This window comes from Molothrus ater, chromosome Z (genome assembly GCF_012460135.2).
Source record: "Molothrus ater isolate BHLD 08-10-18 breed brown headed cowbird chromosome Z, BPBGC_Mater_1.1, whole genome shotgun sequence".
In the NCBI taxonomy this organism is placed as follows: Eukaryota; Metazoa; Chordata; class Aves; order Passeriformes; family Icteridae; genus Molothrus; species Molothrus ater.
The window spans coordinates 22,960,289-22,988,126 of record NC_050511.2 but is presented as its reverse complement, the minus strand read 5'-3'; the positions used below and the strand labels follow the sequence as shown (position 1 = coordinate 22,988,126).

General features: G+C 38.2%; 2 protein-coding genes across 4 annotated transcripts in view; both read right to left on the bottom strand.

Annotated features, from left to right (window-relative positions):
- LHFPL2 (LHFPL tetraspan subfamily member 2) overlaps window positions 1-11,917 on the bottom strand; it is a 115,220-nt gene extending 103,303 nt beyond the window's left edge. The window contains exons 1-2 of one of the 2 annotated variants that reach the window (XM_036402761.2): window positions 11,778-11,917; window positions 8,510-8,620 (exon numbers count right to left, since the gene is read on the bottom strand). The gene's annotated coding sequence lies outside the window, so the exon portion shown is untranslated. The remainder of the gene's footprint in view (window positions 1-8,509; window positions 8,621-11,777) is intronic. The other variant, XM_036402762.2, reaches the window with a different exon arrangement.
- Window positions 11,918-21,295: 9,378 nt separating this feature from the next.
- ARSB (arylsulfatase B) overlaps window positions 21,296-27,838 on the bottom strand; it is an 84,140-nt gene continuing 77,597 nt past the window's right edge. Inside the window, exon 9 of one of the 2 annotated variants that reach the window (XR_008508947.1) lies at window positions 21,296-25,682. The gene's annotated coding sequence lies outside the window, so the exon portion shown is untranslated. The remainder of the gene's footprint in view (window positions 25,683-27,838) is intronic. The other variant, XR_008508948.1, reaches the window with a different exon arrangement.

Genomic DNA, 27,838 nt, shown 5'->3' with positions numbered 1-27,838 from the left:
AATGCTCCCTGTCCTAAGCAAGGAAGATCACAAAGAGGGGCCCCTTGCACTGTCACTTGGACCTTCTGCCTTCTCCTCTCTTGATGACTACAGTGCCCCATGCACAGGACTCTTCAAGACATCTCTGTATACTAAGCCCTATTAAATCCTTATTTGTTCCTATTTAATGTAAAGCGTTTTTTGTTATTCTCACCAATTACAGTTCCTTTAGGAAAAACAAATATTTGACCATACCTGCTTCCTCTTTAAATAAGAAGATACGTAGTGATGTTCCGAACTTCTGAGGCTATGCAGAAAACCACAGGAAACAAACTTAAAAACAAGCCTCTGCTTTCTAAAGAAGAAACCTTGTATTGCTGAGAATTTGACGGGGGAAGGACACATAATGGTCCAAGTCAGCCCGCAAAAAGTAAGTAGCAGAAAATTGTGTTTCCCCCCAGACTGCAAACCACTTCACTGTACACTGGGACTGGAAGTGCTCATTCCTCAGCTATCAGACCAACTTCCTCCTATGTGCTGTAACAGCTGAAGGCTTTGGAGTGGATGTGGAGTATATTTCACTTTTGTAAAGATGGCTACATATAAACTGCTCTCATCAGCTGATAAACTTGTGTCTGTCTCAGGCCAGACAGACACAAGTCTGATGTACTATTACTACTATATTTTAATTAACCAGTGCTTCTAAATAGCATTTAATATTATCAGACAGAGAAGAACACAAGAGAGCAATGACAGCACTGATACTATCAATTTTTGTTCAGTCCTTCCAGTAAAGGAAGGTGCATTGGAAAGGGAGAGATTTGTTTTCCATATTATTTGGTTTGTTTGACTCAAATATGAGCTTTTCATCCTCACTGGAAGAAAAAAAATTATTCAGTCAATATATGAGATCAATGAAAAATCAATCATGATAGATACCTAGATACAATGGCACTTTTTTTTTCTTTTTTTTTTCAGCATAACTCAATAGCAAAAGGCTAAATGGAGAAAAACCATTACACAGATTTTTTTTTTGTTTACTGTTTTCACAGATCACATTTGCAGTGTGAGCCTCTCCAATACATTCCCTGAATGTCTGGCAAAGAACCTTGCACTATTCTTCGGCTAAAAGACAGATTATCTAAACAGTAGCTTCATGTTACCTGGCACACTTGTAAGTATAATCAGTTAAAGACAGGTGAATCTTTCTCTGTCCATACAGGAGAGGTGTTTTAGTCCAACAGAAGAACTGGAAAACTTTACTGCCTAAAAAGAATAGTTTCTTTTTTCAGTTCCAAAATACCCAGCTGTGATGCTGTTGACTGTGACTAACTGAATTTGGCATAGCTTTAATAATCCCTCAGAGAAGAGAATTCTGTTTGCTATATGCAAATACATCATCAGTTCAAGTATTTGCAAGTATCAAATGATGATATTTGAACAAAAGAATACTTTTAGGGTTTCCTACAGTCTATTCTTAAAGCAGTCAGAAAACAACTTTACTGTTCTAGCATTAATTAATGTTCACTTGCTATGTAGAGATCAAAGTAGTTACTATATACAAATATTCCAACAATAACAGAAGAGCACTCACAGTTATTTACAACAAACTTCAACCGTCTCACCTACACAAACCAAAATGTTGCCTTTCCTACCTCCAAAGCCACACACTTCAAATAAAGCCCACTCTGGTATGTGAAGCAAAGTGTATGGAGTAAAAGTATGATCTATTTACCCAAACAGCAGATGTAGTTACAGACTAGAGAGGCTCAGAGAGGAATTTCCTAATACCTACATGATCCTTTCCTCTTCAACTTAGAGTCCATTGCAGTAGCACAGGATAAATCTGGAAAATCAACCATCAGTAACACAGAACAGCCTAATACCTGGCATAAAACACCTTCACTGCCACTAGGATCACTGCACAGGCTTTCCACCTCCTGGCAAAACTGCTTTTCCTCATGCCCCAAACTACTGAGAGAAGGAATATAAAATTGTTTACTTGATATTACAAGAATAGAGGAAACTTTTATGGGGTAAAACATGAAGCAGCCTACAGATAGCATCTGGAGGGAAAACACTATTAACTTAACCCCCACACTCATTTTAGAAAACTCAGCCAAAACATGTTAAACATATTAATACATGACAGAAAAGTAGACATGTGCAACATATGGCTGGGTCTTCATTTATGCCAGATTACCATTTGGTACATTACCATTTTGTTCGACCACTATGCAATACAAATTTATGCCCGAGCAAGCACAGGCACAAGCACATTTCTGTCAAGTTTGCCAGAGTGCAGGATGCTGCATTCAAGCCGACTTCACATCAGCTGAAAAAGTACAAATAATATCTGTTTAGGTATTGTCAGAGTAACAGAGAGATGAGCAGCATCTCACAGAGCAGAAAATCTACTAGTATAAGGTTAACATTAAAACTGGGGATGAAAAGTTATATTTACATGAGACATTTGCATCGTGTGAGTATGGGTTTTGATTCACTTACAAGTGCCTTAAAGATGCATCATTGAATCAACAATCTAAATCAAGCCAGTAAATCAGTGTCTGTAGGGTAAAGAGCAACAAAGCATCCTCCTCCCTCTATATCCCTCTGTCCCCATCAGAGTAATAAAGGCTTTCAGTCTTTCCTCTAACTCTGTGGGGAATCTCATGTAACGTGTTCATGTAAACAGTTAAAATGTATCTAGAGTAGAAGGGGAGATGGGCAAAAAACCAGAAAACTTTCATATTAAACACAATTTCACACACACATAGGAGAAAATAATTCAGAAAAGCCAAGTTAAGATTACAGACATAGCTGCCTAGATTGCCTAAATGAGACAATATGTATTATCTCATCTGGCAGTTTAGCATGACTGAAATGAAACATAATTTGCAATTGACGCCAACTGGCAGGAGACAAATGTTCATGGTAATCTTTGTGTTTTATTAAGAAAGTTCTTCTGTCTTAAATTACACGGAAAATGGATTGGAGGCTTTTGGTCTAAAAAGTACAAGGGTTGCAGATGCTACCCTGAGCTGTTAACTCATAGAAAAATGTGTCTTGAGTTTTTACAATTTAAAAGGACAAATCTAAAATTATGCCAGGTCAAATTGTCTACCCAGTACCTCTGTCTCCAAGAGCAGCCAAAAGCAGATGTCTGGGGAAGAGCATGAGAATAGTGTAATCATTTAGTCATACTTTCCCCAAATACGCTTGTCTCCAATAATTTGCATCTCAGGGACTTCCAAAGCCAGAGGTCATGCTTATGTATTTAATAATCCCTCACAGACTCTTTTTTCCATTAATTTTGTCCAGTTTCACTTCAATTGGTATAAATTTTCAGTATCCACAACATCCTGTGGAGTTACACAACTTAATATATGTGCATGACAAAATTCCTCTTTTTACTATTCCAAACCCAACACCTGCTAGTTTCATTTTCATGCTCATTAGCTCTTGTACTGGGAGAGAAAATGAACAACTTATCCCTAAGCTCCTCACAACACTATTCATGTTTTTATAAAAGTACCATCACATCCCAGTTGTCTCTTCTCTTCACCAATTTAACTGCTGAAGAGAGTCATAGAGCTGAAAAGAAGATCCTCATCACGTCAGTAAGTATGAAGAGGATCCCATTCTGTTTCATTCTACATCATTAGAGCATCAAGACAAATACATTCTTAGCTGGACAAACAAAATAGATGTGAAGTAATGAAAGGTAACCCAAAGAAAAGCAACAAAAATAACTGATGTACAAAACTCAGTGCCTGTTAAGTGAAAAAAAGCAGGCTATTACAGCTAAAAAAATACAACATACAAAAAAGAATTACTTGCTTTGTCCTAGACAGATGTAGAATGAGCAACGGTAGTATTAAATTACTACAAGAAAGGAATTAACTGGATAAGACACAAAGAAAATTTTCACATGTCATGACGATGTAAGGGAGACCACTGAGTTCCTTAGAACAAGTCACAGATGACAGATACGGATGATCCTAATCTGAGGCAGAAGAATGGGGTAGATGATGCCATAAGGTCTCTTCTAGTCCTATCTTTGTATGATCTTCTTGGGATGTCAGGTGGAATCTCTTCCTCTCAATGATTTAACAACAGCAAAATAAAAAAGTGGGAGGAGTGGAAGGTTAAATGGAGCTACAGGGTTGACTGCTCTGGAAAATAAGAAGTTACAACCTGCTTACAAATAAATTATTTGTTGAGACCCTTTCCTTGCCCAACTCCAAGGAACCTGTAGAAAGAATGAGGGACCACCAGGCAGGAGCTGGAGAAATTTTGCTGAAAACGTGGACTTCTATTCTTTGACCTTGCCTGGAGATTCTTTAAATCTGCTTGGGAAGCGGAGGCATACTATGCAGAGTACACACATGAGTATGTGAGACAGCCCCAGTGTACTCTTAAGGATTGTTTACCTACTGTGCAATGCATGCAGTGAGCAACAGAAAAACAAAGTAAATTGTTGATACAGGCTAGTCAAACACCAAAAAATTGGACTATTCCTAAAGCTCTGTTTTAGACAGGACCTTCACTCTTTCATGTTAACATGTACCACTTTTGCAGTAACCAAGCTCAAGAAAGGCTGGATATTTCCATACTCCAAATTCAGCTGCGATAAAAGGCAAGCTCTAATTCAAGCTGCCAGGGCTGTCATGGAATGCGGTCTGGGCCACTTAGATGTAAAGATTGGTTGAAGGTAATTGCACTGATCTTATGCAGTCATGATCATGACTAATGATTGAATAAACGTGTATACACAACACAAACCAACCTCATCCACATTCTTGCAAACTGGATACCTCTGCTAAATGATCTACCAACTCAGCAGTGCAATCAGCTGGGCAGTCTGTGGAATATCTTATATGCCAGCTGTCATGTACTATGTCTATTAGTACCTTTAAAAGCCCCAAAACAGAGAAAAATGAGACTTTGTTAACTCCTCAAAGGGAAACCATACCAGAGAAAAACTAGCTGGAGAAAAATCAATGCACAAAGATAGAGAGAGAAAGAGAGAGAGATATGAGATGTAAGAATGCATGAAACTTTTACTATTATGCCGTATTCATCCCACCACTTATGTTAACTTAAAATGATTTTCTAAGAGCACAGAATCATATCCACAAATATGACTGAATATAAAATTAAAATATATGCTACTATTTCAAATTTATGCAAAATAAAAGAATACATTACAATATTAAAACTAGAACTTACATTTAAATTTTTCTTGTAAACTTTAAATTACTCAGACCTGCCTGTGCAAAATGGCATTCAGGTTTTATCAGGTGGCTATTCTGAAATAGTTACAATTGCCAAAATTTTCATGATGACTATGAATACCTACTGCCTTATTTTCTGGAAAAAATTCATAGAAGGCTGCAAGAACTGGAATATTTGCACAAGATATTCTCCAATTATTTTTTTTTATTTATTTCAAGCATATTTATATTTCAAGCTTATTTCAGTATGTACTATTTATCAGTATTAACAGTTGTGCAGAAAGATGCTGCCATTCTTTAAACAAAAGAACTCTGTTGAGGTACTCTGTACAAATACTGCTTTAGTTGTCATGACTGTCACACACTCTCCCTCATGGGAATAGAGAAGAGAATCCGAAAAGGGAAAATTAGAAAACTCATGACACTTTAATAGGTAAAGCAAAAGCCATGCACTTAAGCAAAGCAAAACAGGGAATTGAACTAATGCTTCACATGGGCAGGCCAGTGCTCATCAATCACCAGCAGAGCAGCTCATCAATCACTAGTAGAGCTCCATCACAGGTAAAAGTGACTTGGGAAGACAAACGTCATCACTGTGATCCCCTTCTTCTTCTTCTTCCCCTAGCTTTATTACTGAGCATAACGCTGGTTTCACACCATAGGACTTGGTGTGAAACATCCCTAGAGCCAGTTGTGGTCAGGTATCATGGCTGCGTCTCCTTCCAACTTCTTGTTCACCCCAGTCTATTTGCTATCAGAGCATGAGAAGCTGAAAGTCCTTGACTTGGTGCGACTACACCTCAGCAACAACAAAAACATCACTGTGCTATCAACATCAGTCTCACACTAAACTCAAAACATAGGACTATATCAGCTATTAGGAAGGAAAATAACTAACTCAGCTGAAATCAGAACATCAGCAAACTCCTAATATCTGATAGAATATGTACTCTTATCTGCAGCACCTTCTCTTCTGCAGGTACTTTAACAGCAGGAACAGTAACTATATTTACAACACTGTACATATATATGACTTATTAAACATTAAATAAAAAACCTCACCCTTTTATATGAAAGTATTTTTGGCAGAGCCTTCCCTCCACACACTTACTGTTTGCAGATGATGTATCGAAGTAATACACACATGCTAAGAGACAAAACAAGAGTACATAACCATTAAAGACAAATGTATCTACCAACATATAATACTGGTGTATTATCACCACCACACACTTCAGTGATGAGGTCAGGTTTAGACAAATGAAAGTTCAATGAAAAGTCTGGAAAACTTGTTTACAATGATCCCAGACAAAAGCCTTGCAAGCTGCAATTCACTGACCTATGTAAACTGATTTGGCTTTCAGATAATCTCCCAGTGAATACTATTGCAAAATCTATAAACACAGATGGCACCAACTGGCACCCTATCTGCAATTTCAGCAGAAGATCAAATAAATACAGAAGATCAAATAAATACAGAGACTGAATTTATCTTCCCACATCACAGGTAATTCTTTCCAAACAGGTTTAAGGGATTATCATTGAAAGCTGAACCAAGAAAGTCCTGTCATGGCTAACCGAAGTCTCAACCACCCTGAGAAGTCACACTGCTCAAACAAAACAGATTTTAAAATTGTATGGCTTTTAATAAAGTAATGCAACATTCAATTCAGACCAGGCTCTGGTTATAATTGCTACAATCACAATATTGACCATTTCTATTAGCAGTAAACTCACAGGATTTTCTCCTAAAGCACCCTTACAGAAAAACTTACTTGGGATCAAGAGGGATGAAAAGGCTGGCAAGCTACCGTCAAACTTTAAGGTAAAGTATCAGTTGTACTATTAAGGCGTAGTATATTATTTTATCTACAAAACTTACTGCTACTGATCTGGAACAGAATGACAAGATTGATACTTATTGCTGAATTTCAGAAATTATGTACTATAAAGGCATATATGTATGCAATATCAGGCATCAGCAAGCATGAAGATCACTTAGTCAACTCTAAAGCTACTACTGTTTGTATAATTAAAATCCAAAACATATTCATCAGTAAGATGTAAGATACCACATAGAATGCCTCGGTCCAAAAATACCTTTACCATCTTTAAGATGACATTAAGTATTAAGACAAAGAAGACTGAAAATACAGCAGTGACACCAATGACAAAGGAGACTGAACAGCTGTTTCAGCAATATTGCTTCATTGATTGTTTCTCAGCAGTAGAAACTATTAAAGGTGAAAAAAATCAGCTAAAATAAGCCTTCCTTGTGTGTCTGGGTTCATTATAGTACTCTCAGTGGCTGAAACACAAAATTATGCTTTCTTCAAGACATTTTTGCTCTTTTTATGATACTTCATTCTCATGGTTTATCATTTAGTTCATGTGTTTTCCCCAAAGGCTTCAGAGAAACCCTTAAAGAAACCCCAACCAACAACATCTAAAACAAAATACATAAGAAGTGTTTTAGGGAACAAATTGCAGCAGCATTTCTCTCATGCATCAATGTCTCAGATATTCTGGATTCTCCTTTGAAGAATCCACATCTAACTTTAGAGCTCCAAACTGAAAAAGACAGTATGATTATGAGAACCAGAAGACAATGAGAACTGGAGAAAATAATTTTTAGCAAAAGACCATGCTTTTTTTGGTTTTTTGTTTGATTTTTTAAATTACATTAGTGAATCAGAAACTGGAACCTACTGATTATGTGAACAGCACAACAGTCCCTAAATATCTTTTGCTGTGATTTATTTATACTCAATCATGGATACATACTGGAAGTGTCCAACTGCTATGTATATTGCCACAGTTCAGAATTTCAGATACGCTCCTGATCCATTCACATAGATCAGGTACATTTGCAATCAGCTGTTTGCTGTTGCAGCAAATTTATAATTTAATTAATTTTCCACTGTAAAAATAAACTGCATTTAGTTTTCTTTGGAATTACCTACCACAAAAATGTCTTTTAGGAAAATACTTCTAGGAAAATTGATTAACTGTTGTTGAAATACTTATTCATGGTTAATGTCTCACCTGCTAGAGTTGTAAAGCGAAACAAAGGCAAATTAAAAAGAAATATAGACCTCAGATCTGCAGGTTTTTCCCAAAATGCCTCACCTTCTGTCAGCAGTACAACATGAAAATATCACTTTTCTTACAAGACAGTAAAACAGTACTTGTTTAGAAAACTTTCACAGTATCTGGCCACATCTCCTGAGCAATTTTAAAAGGCAAGGGATAACAATACTATTTTTTTAAACTGGGCTTTACAAATGACTTACATTCAGCTTTATTCCAATTCATCCATATGTAGGACAGTGATTTTGGAAAAATGCATCCTGTTAGTTCCACTTTCCCAAGGCAGATTTTAGGCACTACAGCTCAGGAGTATCCTGTCAATTTTCAAGAAAGATAAAGAGATAGAAGGGAAAGCTGAAAAGCCAGAAGGGAAAAGTCTTTCATATTATTTTAACAGACTTGTCAACTACATCAGCAATTGTCTTTGCATCAAAAAAGGGCTCTGAGAATCAGTAACATCTTCCAGCAACTTGACACTTGTTCCCAAATGAGTTCAAAATGCTGACTCCCCCAAAAATTATTTATCATGTAGGCAGAAAGCAGCAGAATGGGAACTCTTGAGAGGGAAGGGAGGTACTGAAAACACAGAGGAAAGCAGGACAAAGGAAGACACAGAAAGCCCTTATTCACAGGGAAGGAATGGGGACATAAAACTGTTTCTCTTATTGCTACCAGCAGTGAGAAGCTGAGCACTGCTCTCCTTCCTACAGGCTGGATGGTGTGAAGGATCAGCCAACAAGAGGAGCTGTGTGTGCTTGTGCCTGGGCACAAACACACAAACACACACCTGTGTGTAGGAAGTGAGGACAGTTAGGGACAGCAGGGCAGCCGTCACCCTCCCACTTTAAGCTTTAATAAATAGCTCTGAGGCAAACAGCAGCTTCACCAGGGGCTATTTCTATGTCGACAGACTCTTTCCTTTTAGTCTTGTAACAAGCTAGTTTAAGATGCTGAGGGTAAAATTCCCAGAAACTGTTTTCTTGCCTGATTTTTTTTCCTTCTGATTTGCAGAAATCTTACATTAGCTAGGAGCTGCCATCCTGTGTTCAACACGTCCCCTGCATTGCAACCACCACTTCACTTTTACTGGGGAGCCCTCCAATGGGTACTCAATGTCTAACAGAGTAGAACCTTCTGGAAACACAAATTTTGATGAATAATAATTCTGTTCTCCAACACACTCAAATAATGAAGCATTTCATTTTCATGTAATTATTATTGAAACAGCAATGTTTACATCATATGCAAAATAAAACACCAAGTTTCTTGCCTGGTTGCCAACTTAACAGTCACCTGTAGCGCAGTCAGGTTCTGCTGATGCAACAACACATAGCAGTTAATAAGTCATTGTCCTACTGTATTATAGAACACCACAAGCAATCTTCACAGCTACAAGCTAGAACACGAAAAAGGATCATGGCAATTATTGGCTTCCTTTCAGTCTTTGCCAGCAGTACTTCTGATCCTAACTTACCAGCCCAGCACAATCAAGACTGTCTTAGAAGATGTGGAGGAATGATGCTTTGATTAAATAAGTAATAAAAATAACTGTAACATTCTTACACAGCAATGCTGCATCCATTCCCAGGGATTCACAGTTGTAAAAGAAAATGACACACTACTACTATTTGCCTGACATGTGGGTACATCATCGTGCAAACATTTCCCAGAATGCTTAATAAAAACAGACGATTAACTAAAAAAAAGATAAAGTGGGCAATTTCCTCCATACTGATTAAACCCACTGTATGACTCAGAGGGAGAAATCCTGTGAAGAAAGCAGTGCTGTGATTAAAGCTGGAGTGGCTGCAACTAGCATATGGAATGAAAAACTGAGCAATGGTCCCATGAAACCATATCTGAGATAAAACCATTTCATTAACAACCATCTCAACAGTCTGCCTATACCCTGACCTAACAATGCATGAACATGGATAGAATACTCAAGAACATCCCAGAGATTAATTTGGTTTATATTTTTGTAGTATGTTTGGTTTAGAAAAAATAAAATGTAATGTCACTGACATTTCCCAGTTAGCCACTCTCTGTGCACAGCATAAATTTAGGTCTCTATGAATTACCATAAGGAGCATAAGGTTTCTGCCACCAAAGCAAACCCATTGAAAACAACAGGGCCCCTTGCAGGTATGAGCTTGAGCAGTCAGAACCCACTGCAGGATTGGGACCAAGGAGACATCTTCATTAAGGGATCAGTAATGGTGCCTAAAACTGTTTCCCTAAGAAAGGCAAACCTTGTTATTAACATATATAATATTTTCTTCTGGATGAGGTCAGCTGGATCTCTGTAATTGTGCTCATTTATTCCTACTTATACATCTCTCATTAGGATGCACACATTCGCAGGGACTCATCTGCTTAGTTCTGGCTTGGTGTAAACTTACTGTGATGGTGCAACGCTGCTGCTCTGCCACCAGGTACTGGCAGCGTGTGCACTTGTCTGGACACGGCACTGCCAGCCCATTCTGTTTTACTTGATGTTGCTCCAGCACACCCACAACTTCTGAATTATGGGATCCAATCTCACCGGTGTGTTACTGGGTGCCTTTGGAGTGACACCTAAACTACCAAAAAAATTGCACCAGTAACCTGTGCCACCTACTTCCTGCCTTTCCTTGAAGGGCCCTAAAAACTAAAATACACACATACATACACGCAGACACACACATCCCTCCCTCAAAAACTGGTCCCAGAAACACGACGGGTATGAAGAACTCGCGTCAGCGATGCGAATGCACCCAGGTGAGCTTTGAACTGCCGCTCCCAGAGGCAGCTCGCGGAAAGTCAAGAAGCTCCCGTGCCCGCGGGGAGAGGCTGCAGGTGCCCGGGCCAGGGCGGCCAGGGCAGCCAGGAGCGGCCCGCCTCCCGCTACCCGTCCCGCACGAAGCCGACCGGGGCCCCCCGACGGGCGGTGCCCGCCCGGCCCCGCCCTGCTCCTCGGGGCGCGGAGGGAGCGCGGCCGCCCCGCGGTGCCGGACGTGTGCGCGGAGCACGGCCAGGCGCCGCGGAACCCCTCCCGCTGGCCGGAGAGATCCGCGTCCCGCCGGCAGCGGGGCTCGGCAAGACCGCCGCGCGGGAGGGAGGGGAGCGGGGAAGGAGGGAGCGAGGGAAGGAGGCAGCCTGGCGGCCGCGGGCGCCTCGCCGGGTCGCGCCCTGGGTCCCCGCCGCGCTCCCCGCGGGGAAGGCGCCCGGGCGCCGTCCCGCTCCGCCGCTGCCCCGGCGATCGCCGGGCGGCTCTCGCCGGTGCCACAGCCCCGTCCGTGCCGCTACCTCCGCGCTGTGCCCCGTCCCGCCGCGACTGTTCCCCGGCCTGTCCCTAAGGCTACAGCCCTGGCCCAGGAGAAGCAGCAGCCCGGCCGCCGCTCCTGCAATGAATGGAAGCACAGCCAGCGGTCCCGGTCCTCCCTCCCGTCCTCCCAATCCCGCACAACTTCAGCGGTGCCGCTGCCTCACCGCTGCCAGGCAGAGGCGGCTCCTCCGCGCTCGGGCTCCGCTCTCGCCGCCGCCTCCGGCCCGCGCCCCGCCGGGCTCACCCTCCTCCGCTCCCGCCGCGACCATGCACCGAGGGAGGAGGAATGGGATCCCGGCGAGGGCCGACCCGGCCGCCCCCAGCCGGAGGGAGGGAGCCGCGGCGAGGGGCGGGGAGGGCCGGGACGCGGGCGCCCTGCCCTGCCCAGGACCGGCCCCCTCAGGCTGACGTCCCCCGCTCCCACATCGCCGGCCGCGGGGAAGCGCCCAGAGCGGGGCCGGGCGGGAGCCTGGCCGGGGCGTGGAGGCACCGCGGCCATGGGCGGGCTGGCGTGCCCCGGTCGCTATCTCAGCCGGGGAGAGAGGCTCTGGAAATAGCCCAAATAACCGCTGCCCCGCCATCCTGGCGTTTGAATTACCAATGTCCAAGGGTTCTCCATCTGCCTCGTCCGACATACAGGCTGAGAACGGACCGGGCAGCACAACTGGCAGTGTCAGGCCCGGTACTGCCTAATGCACGTCGCATCACAGTCTGCCCCACCGGACCTAGCCATAGTGGATGCGCTGAATGGGAAGCAGGAGTGGTAAACAGCATCTCTTCCTATCCCAAAATTCCTCTTGGTGTAGACCTTCAGAAATACAATTTATATTGCAAGAGAATGTCTAAAAAGTCTACAATGCTTCCGTTTTCAAACTTTTCCCCCTCAGAACAAATAATTTCCCACCAATACCCCTTTAAAATCATATTTAACACTCTTCCAGTTTCAAAGCAACACTCTGATGACCCAGGCTTTTCCAGAACTTTGTAATTTTTAAAGTATCTTGAGGTGTCCAATGCCAAGCACATACGTGTCTACAAGCAGTGACACTCATTTAAAGCATCTGCAGGGAAAATTAAGGTTTAGGCTTGGACATGTCTCTGCATGCCTCTGCTATCCCACACTGTTGCACCCTTGTGTAATATGCTGCTCGTTGTAAGTGGATGACAGGTGTCTAACTTCATACAGCTCATCTCAGTGTCAGCTTCACTTGCTAGATTGCAGCTGGCTGTTGCAACAGATAAAACCAGCTGCTAAGTTGGTCAATAAAATAAATCACTTTGGGTATCTCAGGGACATAAACGAAGTGCTACACCAGTGCAAAATTTGATTTGCTGCAGCTAAAGCTGTCTTTCTGAAAAAAAGCAAGGAGTTTTCTTTTCACTGCTATCGGAACAGTATCTTTCACAAACACTAGATTTACTTGAAGCTATGGCTTTTGACTAAATTATCCTTTTACTGACATGATACAGAGCAGGCTGATCAGTGCAGGCTGATCCTGTTAACTGCTTGGGACTCCAAAGTCTTCAACTCTGCAAGAGCACATTCCATCTGACTGGATTCAGTTGCTGGATCTGTGCTTTTTTAATAGGTGTCTGCTGCTCAGAACACCAAAAGCCAGAAAATGATCTCCCAGGTACATAGGCTGAGGAAGAAAAAACAAATACAAAACTCCAAGAATTATGTTCCTATGCCAAAACCAAGAAAAACATAAGCAACTCTCAACACTTACTGAAAAGAGAGCATATGCTTTCATGTCTGATTATTGTCCAAACTTCTGTCCTTACATTACTTTTCCTCTTTCTGGACAAGTCATCAAATGAAACATTCTAAAAAAAGTTTTATTAGAGACATTTTTGAATGTTCCCATTAGAGAGTCTGAAAATCCATTTTCTACAAAATAAGGGTGTCTTTGTAAAGCTGAACTTTCTGTGACCTTTGAGAGCAGCTACTTTAACATACAATAGGAGACAACTCAATAGGTCTGTCCAAAAATAAACATGTCTTTAAAGAATATTTTAACTCTAGAGACTTCACACAAGTAGCGTACTGACAACATTATTCAATAACACAAAGTTAACATATTAGTCATATTAGTTTTCAGAAAGCTGGAGGCCTTTTGCATTCCACTTTTGGAGTGCACTTTGAGCTAATACCTACAATACATCGGTCTGCTGCTTTTGGATCAGTTTTTTCTGAAATAGATACATGCTCTATGCTGTTTCAAAAAGATAGAACCATGATACTACAACAACAATGTGAAAATAAAAAGTATTAAGTCTATATTGCAAATATGCACGTAGCAAACATCCGTTTTCTCACTATTAACTTTTTAAAAGATTTATTTATTAACTCTTAAAAAGATAAAGTTAAATGCTAATTGATTTAATAAAGCTTAGCTAGAATGAAGAGAAAGAATTATTAAAGCATTCCTACTATCTTCAAATATGATGTCAGCTTTTAAACACAGACACCCACATGTGTCCAAATCACAGTTAACATGACAGCAACTAACAGACTGAATATAAAGAGTGATGTTGTGATGCTTGCTGCAGTAGTGGATCCAGTGACAGCAGCAGCTTTTTCTTCCTTCTCCATTAATTGTTTAAAAATTGTTTGCTATTTAAAAATACACAATAGGGACAATTATACAGTGCTGCTATCAGTAAATGGTAATGTGCAGGCGTAGCCACTGGATAAATAATTACTAATGGGAAAGATGACACCTGATAATAAGCAAATAACCTATGGAACACTGATAAAGTTTTTAAGAAACTTGTTACTGACTTACAGCACTGCAGGTAACACAAAGGGCAACCATGTCTTAGAATATTTTCATTTGGGCTAACAGATAGTCTGACCCCATTGGATTCTGTCTGGTCCACAGCACATATTGTTACAGGTACTCTTTAGTATACTACCTGGATGCTAAAAAGAAAACTTGTGTGGCAAGCTCAGTGCATCGGGTTGTGAGGCTGCACAAGTCTGTGACTTAGAAAAACAGCCATGAGCAGGCAGTTTTCACAAGGAGATAGGAAGCAGCACACTGAAATCCCCTGATGCAGTCTGAAGGCCAAGGATTGTGACCCTGGCAGATCTAAGCATAACATAAAATTTTCTTAATTTGAACACTTCTTTATTTGGAATTGGTGTGAGGAACTTGGTATTTCCTTCTATCCAAGTAGTGGGGTTTTAATGCTAACTAATTATTATATTGTCTTTGATGTGCAGCTCTAAACATTTTTATTTAGCTTATCTTAAGCCCAACTGCACAAACAAATAACTCATCACCAGAACTTAGCACATACGCGTTATCCAAACAGGAAACAGAGACGTCAAAGAAGCACACTTTGGATTAAGTAATATATGAGATGAAAAAGATGATATAATGTTTTTTTACTCTTGTTCACAGATCTTTCCAAGTATTAACTTCATAGGCATTAATTTGTTTAGTCAGTTTTCCTCCCTAAATATTGGTTTACTTATAACCCCAATAGTAATAAGTGATCTCATTTTGCTTGATCGATTTAAATTCTCCATGGACTGTTAGAATGAAGGATTATTTTACCCTGAAATTTCCTGAAGTTCACCTGAACAAATACAGCCTTGGATGTGGCCCAGAAAACATTCTCTGAAGGTTGTAAGAATAGAATATAGACAGGGCAGACAAAACAGGATAGCAGAAAGTACAACCAAAGAGACTACGACATCCAAATAACTAGCAAATAACATACAGGTTGGAAAGAAGAACAGAGATTATTTGGCTCAAAATTTTGTTCTCACTTAGCCTGTGAATAGTCACTGGAAACTATTAAAATATTGGATAAGCCACAACAATTTATATATAGAGCCTACAAAAAGCTAAGAATGAACAAAGTGAATATCACGTGTACATACTGGAATTAGTAATTAGGCTAAAGAGCAAATCAATCTCAACTTTTTAAGCTTCAGATATATTCATACCTGATTTGCTCCCTCATTGCACTTACTCTTCTGTTGCTTTTTGTTGTTGATATTTTGGTTTTATTTTTTAAGTGGCTGTTGTTCCAAAATCTTCTCACTGTGGAGGAATGGAATAAATGTTAATATTCTATTCAAATGAATGATGTGACTACAGAAACACACAGGGAAGATTTTTTTGGAGTAAAATAATGTTAAAGAAAGTGCTGCATTTGGAACTTGTTCCAAAACTCCAAGGAAAATAGGAAAAGAGGAGTTAATAGGCAGAAGATGGTGGGAAATATATAAAAGAGAGGACTCAGCTCTGGAAGAGTGAGGAAATTGAGTTGGGACATGGGTGTTATTTTATTGTGGGTTTTTTGTTCTTCTACTCAAAAGAGAAGTAAGATGTAAAACATCAGCTGAAATAAATCTTCGAGAGAATGTGTCCTTCTCAAGTAACACTTGTTTTCGTTTGCAGCTTCAGAAATTTCAGTTTTTCTTAAGCACTTAGCTATGATATTTAATTTTTCAGTAATTCATTGCTCTAGTGTCAACTAGTATATGGTGTTACAGAGAAGAATTTATCTCTCTATTATATAGCTGTATCAGTAGGGACAAAAAAAAATAAGGAAGACATTTGAAGAATGGGAAAACCCATCTGTTCATACTGGAGACTGCAGGAGCAAACAAGAAAAGAGAAGAGGCTGCAGTTAAGCTAGAGAAGGTCATTCAAAATTATCACTTTATGTTGTAGACAATGAAAAAGGAGCAAGAGCATCCACAGTGCATAACAGCAATACTATATTGAATGTATAGATTTCAGAGAAAAGGACTTTTATAGCTCAGGTCAAAAATAAAGTTAATGTGAGAATGTAGCCATAGATAAAGAAAAATTACTACCTCAAAGTTGTTATGTACACAATCAATGTACAATGTCTAGACTTACTGGGATGTGATGACCTAGGGAAAGATCAGTGCTGAGCAGCAGAGAGCATGGAGATGTCTGCAAAGAGAAAGGAAATAGGAAGAAGGTTTGGAAGGAAGGACTGAAGCTGTCTTAAATCATACTGACTCTGAACTGATTACTCAATTCCAATCTATTCAGAGACATATCTTGAGATTTCCATCTCTACAGAGATGAAGGAGAAAGAAGTCGAGGGTGACTCAGGAAAGCTAGTCTAATAACCTATTTAGATAGGAAGAAGAAGCAAAAGGGACGAAGGACAGGGCTGCTTAAGCCTCCGTGGGAAAGCGATGAATAAAGCACTCTTCCAGACATACAGACCAATGCAAGGCAGCAGCAGGCATTCATCAAAATAAAAACAAATTGAAAAAATAAGGTCAGTTAAAACAGTGTCTCAGAGTCTGAGACCTTTAAAAAGAAAGCAACATGAGAAGAGACAAAGGCTTGTGGTGGGTGTCTGAGATATCTGTTGACCCTGGCTGAGTATTCTGGGGTCTCACATTCCATCTCTGAACCAAGCTTCGTGTTTTGGGAAAACTAATTGTTAAACTAATTTGGGACTATGCCAATATGGTACAATAGAAGAATCTACCACTGTATTTTAAGAAGGCTTTAATTGAATGCAGACACTCAGACTCGCTGAAGGGATCCAGATTTATCACTTTGCCTAATCTCTATTTTTGAAACACATATTATTGTAACTAGTATGTAAAAAAAAGCCATCTAGCCAAATAAATGCTGCCTGACACAACAGCAGTAACAGCTGTTTTATCTCCCATAATTTGGCGCTGTAGGATAGAGAGTATTTTAAAGTGCACTTTGATGCAGTAATTAATGGGAATTTAAATTATCAGTATCCTTTCAACTAAACAAACCAAGACATCCATTAGGTATAAATAATTAAAGAGGTTGGGTTTTAAATAAGATAGTCAATTATTGAAATTCCCACATTAATAACCAGCTATGCTAATCTGTTTCTCTTCTAATGTCCTCAGGAGTGCTGAGAGAAATCATACACATTCAAATGACTGAGAAGGCTACTACACATAAAACATCTGAAATTACTCTATCAACTCATATATCCAGTTGAAAAAAAGCAACTCTGATACCTTCTCCAACTACTAGCTTATTCATCCACAAATGAGGCATTTTCTAGGACTTTTTCCAAAATATCCTACAGTTCTACTGGCTATGTTACAAATTATAAAAGGAAATAGCATAGTGCTATTTCTAGGAATTATATATGTCAAAAATGTTTAATGTTTCATTCATCAGTGTAAATATCATTAGAGATAAATCTCAAAGATTGTAACATTGCCAAGTTTTTCAAAGCAATTTAACACTTGAAAAAATTGCTTAAGAACTGGGAAGATTCACCCAAACTATCCAAAGAAATTCAGTGAAACAGTCTTATTACTCCATATTCCTAGTTCTATAATAAATGCTTGAAATGTTTTTCAGAATTAAAATTGGCATTTCTAAGAATTCTGACTTAGGAATAATTCAGAGATGATTACACTTAAGTTTCCTAAGCACCACAGCATGTCAGTGAGAACCAGAGCAGTACAAATCAGAGCAGTTATAGACACCCACTGCTCCCGCTGGCAGTATATGCTAGTTTTGAGCTAATTTCTACACATTCCCCACATTCAAGGATAGGAAGTGGATTCCTAACATATTTTATGCTTATCTGGATGCTCAGGATTTTACATGCTGATCATGGCATTGCCAAGATCCAAAAGAAGGAACAAACAATGATGCAGATTGTTTTTTGTTGGATTCCCCTTTGTTTTGGTCTGGTTTGGTTTTTGTTGGATTCCCCTTTGCTTTGTTTATCCTGTAGACTATTGCATTTCCACACCTTATACTCTGATAAAACTGTCCTTACAGGAGATATAATTATGCCCTCCAGCCCAAGAGTGTGAATTAGTAGTTTATTCTTGTCGTCTATTAGTAGTTTATCCTTGTCAGCTATCTATAATACTGTAATCTTTTAGGATGTTTTTGAAATCCCTGTCTTGTCTCGCGTGGCTCTAGTTTCACTGTTTTCATTTCCTGCTCCTATCACAAATGCATCGAAGTTCTTCCTACTTCTAATACTGATAATATAACATGATCACATCCATCTCTAAAATAGGCTAAATGAGCTTTCCAGGCAGTGTAAAAGAAGGATAGAATTCTCAGGGTAAACCATGCTGTCCTGAATCACGCTTTCAACCTTGATCATTGTTTCTCCCTGAGAAGCCTTTACTTTCTGTTTTCAGGCTAATTGATTGTAAAGCCAAATTGGAAACCATGCAGTGGAGGACTTTTGCCAGCACTGTATATTTTGGTTTACCCATAACTCTGAAAATAAATTAAAAACAAAAACAAAATACAAAAGGAGTTGTTGTATGTTTAAATTTAAGCTTCCTGAGACGTAACTCTTTTACCATCTACTTGGACCTTGCCACAAGCTATTCCAATATGCTCAAAATTTAAATGGCCCCTAACCTTTGGAGGGCATATTGTACAGCAATATCTTTCATTAGCATAATGTATTTAATTTTTCCAGAAAGTAGTTAGCACATCATGTATAATTTAAAAAGAAAAAAATAATAACATTAAGTCAATTTTAGCTATAGAATACCTGAAATACCCATCAAATATTAATTTTAAATTATAATCTTACAAGTCAGACATACTCTCTCTGAAAAAAACCTCTGACAGCATTAAAACATCCTGTGGGACTACATCATGTTTATGTGAATGGCCTCATAAAAGCACTAATCTGACAAGTGACAGATTAAAGAGATTCAGATGTCCTAAGAAGCCTGGGGGCACACAACTTCAGTGTCTTCCAAAGAACAAAAGATATTTACATACATACTGACAATAATTTGGGGATGATCTTTTAATGTGGAGGATCACATACAGTCTACACAACCTGGGGAAACCCAGATCTTGCTAAAAGAAAATATTTGTGAATTGGAAAAATGCTTTTTAAGGTTGAAGCATGTATTTTTGATATGGCCTGCATACTAATTGACACCAGTAGGCTTTTCTTTGTCAATCACTACTCACAATTATGTATTAACAATTACAATGTAGCAATTTCCTTGTAAATGGGGAAACTACGGAGTATTATAATGTTAACTTCCTCAGCACAAGGCCATGTGTTCTGAATTTCAGCAGAAAAAAAATGGAACGTGTACAAAGAGGTTTAACCACAATTCTTAAAAAACTCCATCACTTTTGAAATCAGATTTCATTGTTCATTGGAGCACACAACACTAAATTTAAGTGACCCTTAATATTAGATACTTTCAAAGAATATATAAACTGAATAAATGATGAAGATTGAAGCATTATTGGCTTAAAACTAGCAAACAAACCCTCTGATTTTACCCTACACAGAAGAAAACATATAACCTCAGAACTTTTTCAGAACTCAAAAAGGAATCTATTAAGAAACCCCAAATATGTGTCAGCACACTTAACTATTGCTCCAGTATCTGTAGCTTTTAATGACACAGTAATGAAATCTTTTTTGGGATAAAACTGTTAAGCCAAACAAATGCAATAAATGCTTTCTTTTAACATAACCCACTGAACTGTCTTCAGAAAGATCATAGTTCTGCATGAAGCTTCCTTGAAAATATTGTGCCTTTTCATTAAAAAATGCCATTTCTGTAAATAACAGTCTGACTTTGTATTTCAGCTTAATAACAGCTTATATGTATAATTAAGCCACAAAAAGTTCATCTAGTGTTTTCGCTTTAAATTCCATGTAATTGAGCTCACAAGGTTTCATCAGTAAAGACTTGTGTTCACCAGAACTCTGGCTAAAAGAAAACTGTAAAAAATAAATTTAATGACAGCGAAAACCCTGCTGAAGGATTTATGGTATTCTCTTGTAGGAAGAATTTTCTTTCTCCAATTATTCACTGAAACCTGAATCAACCACTTTGTTTGATATGGTATCTCTATATCAACTTTAAAAGAATGTGAAAATCATACCCAATATAAATACAGGAGACCTATTTAGGAGCTTTTGCTAAAAAGGCTTTTGCTAGAGGTTGAGGATTCTGGACAATAGGCTGCTGAATTTCTTTAGGGATCCAGCCCTTTACTAAAAAACACATTTCTCACTAGTCTTAGCTTTCCTTTAAATTAAAGACCATAATTTTCGTAACAACTCTTTTCACCTTATTGCTCATTTACACTTTAGGTACATATCTGCATGTTAACATGAGAGATTTGCTGGGATCTCTAACTCAGGATTCTACTGGTCACATCATAAAAACTCAGAATTTGAATCACTATCTTTAAATAGGATGGTGGCCCTCATGGAAAATTACACTTACTTTTCACAGCTCTTAAAGTCATCTACACTGCAAACACTCTTAACAAACACTCTTAAAGTCATCTATACTACAGACCTACATCTTGCTATAGGGTGTGTAAATTTCCCTTCTATGCCATTGGTTTGTGTGTGTTCAGGGATCACCCTGTCTGCTGATGACTCAATTGCGTTGTGTCTCTGCTAAATAATCAAATAATCTTACTCCCTGCTAATGATCAGTTCTGACTGCAGCATAAAACTTCTTTCCACAGTATATATCCTTGTTAAAGACAGATGCCTTGGATCACACACTTAGAAGCACAACAAAGACTTTTATTTCTCAAAGATTCTCTTACACACTAAGTTACACTTCATCTTTAACTATGTTGTGTGTAAGTAGGAAACTTTAAATAGCATTTTTATGTTTTTGTCTCTGAAAGAATTAAATTAGCTGTTTAAGAAGTGATGAATGATCTTTATTAAAACACAAGTGAAAATAATTAGCTGGAGATAACATTAATAAAACATTACAGTGATTAGTCCTAGGAATTCATGCTTTCCTTATTTGAACAGATAAGATGGAATCAAAACAATAGGTTGGAAACAAACAATACTGATATTGCAAGGACATTGCAATTATTGAAAATAATTAGGAAAAAGAAGTAAGAGCTGAGAATTAAAATACCACAACTGATTAAAAGTAAACATTGTTAGTGATGATAATTATAGGGCTACTTAAGAGAAGAGGAAGGAGAAAGGAAGAAATTAATTATGGAGAAAAAAAATAAGGCACATATTGACCAAGAGTATTACATAGTTATTAATGCATGCTTTTCCTGCATTTGCAAAATATCCATAAAGAGGTAGTGAATAAAGAAAATTCTAATTTCAAAAGCCTAAATAATAGAAATTGCTATTTCAGAGTATAAGATCTTACTGAGCTTTTGCCTACAACTTGGTATCATAGCCAAATTAAATAATTATACAGTACATCAACAGTAGTTCACGAAATAGTACTAAATAGAGAAAACATACATTGAGGCCCCCATGCAATAATAAGGCTGTCTGACTGTCCCACAGAAACCTTTAAAAGACGGGGGTTTGCTAGTTGAATACGTTTTAACAAAATTACAAATTTCAACCAGTACTGTTTCTCTTAACTTTTTTTTTCCTGCCCTTTTCTTATGTGGTATTCACGGGACGGTTACACAAGAAATTGGTGGGTACATTTGCAAAGTCACTGAATGACAAGTAAGCATAGGTCATATTTTAACATCAAAATTAATTCAACTGATGATCTTTCCTGGGAGTCACATTTCATTATGAATTGTTGCAACAACTGGAGCACTTGGAGAAAATCCTAAAGGAGAAAATTGTTCATTATAATTTAGTAAACTAAGAAGAATTACATCTTTTTCTTTTGACGAAGTGATGCATCATGTTCTGTTGGGGAATTCACAGCGTGTCCAGGACGTAGTGCACAGTCATTTGTAGTGCTGCAGAAAGAAAGTCAAGGTGCAAGATCATTAAGAAGTGGTTCCATGAAGCAGTTTCTGACCAACTTCTGACACTGAAAATTAGGATTGAAGTCACTGTCAATGTGCAGAGTATATATTCTGGCCTTGAAACAAAAAACCCCAGCCTTGTATGGCAAGGTGCCCATGGTTTCCAAGTGATGTAACAGCAGGAAAATTAATAAAACCCAAAGTTGAGGGTATATCAGGAGCTTTTACCTGCATCCTCTCCTTACCACGTGTATGCCAGTCTTCTGGATTCACACTTGTGGAACAGTCACTGTTCCTAACAAGTTAAGATTCTTGTGGTTTTGGCTATCTGATTTCAATCAGAACATGTGACTCAGAGCCAAATCATGGTATTTTTTAAAGTGATTGTAGGCCAAGTGGTCTTCAGGAAGCACAGATAAGAGTACATGCAGTAAAAACAAGTAAGAAGCACCTTTTTATTTCTCATCTGTCATATTAATGAAAGAATTATAGTGGCCCTGAACCTCTATTAGTCCTATTCTAAACACAATAAGTGAATCACTCTCTCTTTAAAAAACAAAAGAGGAAACATTGTTTTATTCTTCATAGTCTGGTCATAAAAAATGAAATCCAGTGAATAAATATTTTGCAAGTCATGGGCCTATTAGATAATTTAAATGACAAGTATCTTACTTTTCTTATGTAAATACAGAGAAAGAAGAAAAGTGGACCAACTCACAAGAATAAAAATAAAGTGTTTTTACTCCCCTACTTGGGAAACCATATTTATTACCAGAGAAGTGGATGGTCTGTACCAGAATTTGAACAAGTGATAACCACAGCTTGAGGCACAGATCCAGATTCAGAAAAACTCAATAAATATAAGGAGGTTACACATTTAGGCATGTAGTGAATCACCTGAAATGTCCTCAGCACCAAAAATTAATTTTTAATGGAATTATTCTGCATTTAGAACCTGTAAAAGAAAAACAAACATAATAAAGTGTTCAGCTAAAATAACTTGCAAATAACTGAATGCATAAATCCAAAACCTGGGTTAACTTTGTTGTACAGTAAATTGAACTACATTCAGCATCTTTATATTGCTTTATTTTTTTTTCATAATGTTCAAACTAATAAACTTCAACTGTAACATTAAAATTCAGTGTTACTGATCATAATTCATCATGCTAGCAATTTTAACTATGTAATTAGGATTTCCTGTTGATTTTTTCCCTGATTACACTATTTCTTTGTTTAGATACAGCAGGCATCTATGTCTCTAACATCTTCCAGAACTGCATTAAAAACTCAATACCAGAGACAGCAAAGAATGCATAAAAGAATGACCCTTAGCCTCATAAGTCAATGGAGAAAGTTGGTATCACCCTCAGCAACAGCACATTCTGTCAACTCATCTGAAGTTGCCAATATCATCACATTTACGATAAGATGCAATTATGGCTGGAAGATTCCCACAGTCCTGCCAGATTCCTCAAGGATATTAGCACTTGTCTGATTGCAGTACACAACAAAGACATTGTTAAAAAATCAGTGCATCAATCAGGAGGAATTTGGAGACTTTGAAGTTTAAAAAAAATAAAACACCAGTGTGGGAAAAAGAAGCAGCTACAGCAGTTAGGTGCAGTTGTGTTTGTCAGGTTTAGTTAAATGACACACTCTTGGATAAGAGTTTTATTCTTAATTTGTTAGCAACATATGCAGAAAAAAATTTTCTTTTTAAAAGAAATTCATTAATATCAATAGTTATTTGAAAGTACTTCAGCTTTACGTGATCTTTTCCCGCAAGGAAGAACTAGCAAAATAGAACGAACATTAATCACCATTAACCATGAGTCTCAGGTTTCTAATTAAGGGAGTGCAGAGCCTGAGACTGCACTTCCTTAACACTGTTGCCAGTGTTCTTTCCTCCCAGCAGCTAATTTCAAAAGGGTGTGCAGAAAGTCTGAGTTGTTGGATCTCTGAAGAACAGGGTGTAGTAAATGTAGTAAATGCATTCTCTTCTAAATCACACTCTGGTTTTTAGGCAATGCATAAACTTCAGATGTACACAATTCACTAAGAGTGACAATGAAAAATACCCATATCATATGCTAGGAGTAAAAAATCATTGTGTTGGAATTTACTGTTGCAACCTCCTTACAGTAAACATATGGAAATGTACAGGCTTTTATTTTTCTAATTTACATTCATATTTTCTGTCACTGTTTGGGTGCAGATCCAAGCTAAAAGTCATATACCAGAGGAGTCAGCTATAGGTATGTACTCAAATTCAAAGTGTAGAATTCACCAAAACCTTGGTATTATTTACCCAGAAATTTGTACTAGCTGCAGGAGTGGACTTCTCAGAATTTCTTCTGAAAGTCCAGAAAATATAATAGTTTTAAGAAATGTTCCAAAAATACTTATCTCTTAGGATCTTTAACAGATAGCCACAGAAGTGACTAGGGAGGTTCAGTATATGTACATAAAATGCAGCACATATATAGAAAGCACAGAGAAGAGCAAAAGAGATCTCCTAACTGCTGTCCTTACTTCATTTGTTCCTGCTACAAACAAGTCTTACGGAAGTTTACGAAGTTCCAACTGAGTTTGCAGTTTGTATCATGCTTGAAAATAATCTGTTTTTTTCAAATAGCACTGAGGTCTTCCAATGAAGTCAGAGGGCATGCTGACACCAGCATGAACTTGAACAAATCCTTAATGAGAACAAGCAGCCAAAGCAACTAGATAATTTGCTTAGTCCAGAGTCCAGAGACTTTGCAATTACTATTGTAAAAATACATATCCATCACAGAAAGATGCATGGACAGAGATGATAGCAGCAAGTAAAACTGTGTGTCAAGATGTTTGTTCTTCCAAGTGTCTTACAACCATATTCTACAACTGATGCAGCCATGGTCATTGGATTAGCAGGCTTATGTGCCATTAGGACAGAAATGTGCTTGAAGAGACGTACTGTGCTTACAGAAAAATTGTATTTTAAAATTGTACAGCTGCCCTTAACCATAACCATACCATCGGGAGAGAAATAATGAGCCTGTCAGAAAGAAATTACAGACTGACTAGAATTGAGTTACTCACTCTGAGCATGAAAAGATCCAATTGTTACCACTGCATACATACATATGCAGAAGCATGCCACCACCACATGCTTGCTAGAGACCAGATATTAAAAAATAGAAAAAAGGGACTAATATCTTTCTAATCACTGCATTCTTATTGGTATGAACTAGCATAGCTCTGTTGGCTACAGTCAAGCTCTATCAGCCTCCCAGTATGAAGATCTTGGCTCTTCCACGACTTTTTATTCCTCATGAGTTTGGAACAATGGGGCTGAAATCAGAGAAATGCAAAAACATGAATTCTCAGTGAAACGTGCATAACTAGACAATGTGATGAGAGCAGGAACTGACAAGAGAAAGACCAGGTCATGAAGTTTTCAGTTTGTACATGCCAACGAATCATTAAATGTGCGTGAAGATTTACAAATGCTACATGATCTGAAAATCTGTTCTGCCTTTAAGTTTTTGGTTTACTGCCTTTGAGAGGAGAGGAATGAAGAGTGTCAGATTACAAAGTGGAATTCCTACGGCTGACCAGAAAACACTGGATTTCCTTGTTCGGACCCTAAGGGAAAGAACAGTAGCCACTGTTATGGCTTTTTGGAAGTCAATTCCTAAGCAGTAATGTAAACTTAAATATGGGCCCATTTTAAAAATACAGAAATCTTCCAGATTTACGGGGCTCTCTGTCTCTGTGGGCTTTACTATGGGTCTACCAAAAGCAAATTCTATTTTAAACATATTTCTTTATAGGGTTTATAGCTGTAATTTATTCCTTCTTCAAAAACTTTCATTACAGGTTTTTGAGCAGAAGGATGAGAAAATGGAGATCATAACATTTTCAATGCAGTAAATTTTATTAATGACAGCTCCTAAGGTCTGTTCTGCAGGTCTGTTTAGAGACCGAAGTTCAATGAATAAATGTATGTTTGCTAACTTTCTCTGGAGTCATATCTAGATAACACACAATGAAAAAAACAAAAACAACATTAAGCAAGAATAGAATGTTTGTAACATGCATATATTTAAAAACTGGTTATTAGCTGAGAGAGTAACTCAGCTGAATTAGAGTTATTAGCTGAGGGAGTAACTTTCTCCTCTTACAGAAGTGATATAGAGAAAAGGTTGTCATCTTATCATATTTTCAGATTAATGTTCAAAATAAGCCATGATTCCACTACAAATATAACTTACTCAGTGAACAATAATCAAAGAGTTTTCCCTGAACTAAAACAATGATTCTAGTTTATATGATAAACAGGAGTATTTAATTCTGCTCTACAGCTTGACTGGGCCAGTTTATAAAACAAACTGGAACCATGACTGCACTGGGGCTGAGTGATCAATGCCCCAAACAAAGCTTTTCCAAGCACAGCCCTATCTGTATTTCTCACAATATCCTGTCCTCTCCACCTTTTCACATGGACAACTGAGACACATGGATGTATCTTAATCATTAAGTAATTTCAAATCTTCTGATGACAGCTCATGGGCAAAAACCTTTCATAAGCACTGCATTCACTTGAATCTATGGCCTTGAGTGAAATTATTCTGACTTTCCCTTTGATTATTCAGAGATCTATGAAGTAATCAGCTCCTAAGACAGGAGTGGAAGGAAACAGTGCTACAGATGCACTGCAGTTGTGTGTGCATTTTGGGCTGACAGTTATGGATCTAGGCAATGCCAGATCTCAGCTGTATCTAGAATTTTAATGATTATCAGTGTATTATAGTCACTTATTACCTGGATAATATTTAGGATAAACCAAGTGTTCCTAAATCCTTTCTTGTATTCTTGTGCATCAGCAGTACGTTTATGACAAGCACAATAATAACCTACAGGTAAAACCAGCCTTTGCATTTAAAAAGAGGCCATTACTTATTTGAACAAGTCATCAAATAAATGTCATTAAATAATATTAAGTAAAAGGATGGATAGTGGCTGTTGTTAAAAACTCTGCTTTTCTCACACCTTATGATGCTTACACTGCTATAGGCTCTGAAATGAATTCTTGTTAAACAGTGTTGTGATAGCAGGGTCTGAGCATCCCCACTGCTTCTGAAAAAAACAGACACTAAGTAATTTAATATTGGTATTTAGAACCACACACTCAAAATATAAAATTCAGAAATACAGCAAACTTAGACAATGTAGGAGCTTGCTTTGTTTGGATTTGGGGTTTGGATTAGGTCCATGCATTTAATGCATGTTTTGTCACAAGTCAAATCTGAAATGTGTAACTCACTGCATAATACAAAAATCCTCAATGATATTTGTGGGTTAATAATTATACTTTCTTCTTAACACTAAACTCAGTCTTTGTCACCAGGAAGATGGATTCTTGCAATTGCACTTAATGCTATAAATATAATAAACATTTGCACAGAAACTCTTATTTTTGTAAGAAAATTGTCTCCAGTTTAGAG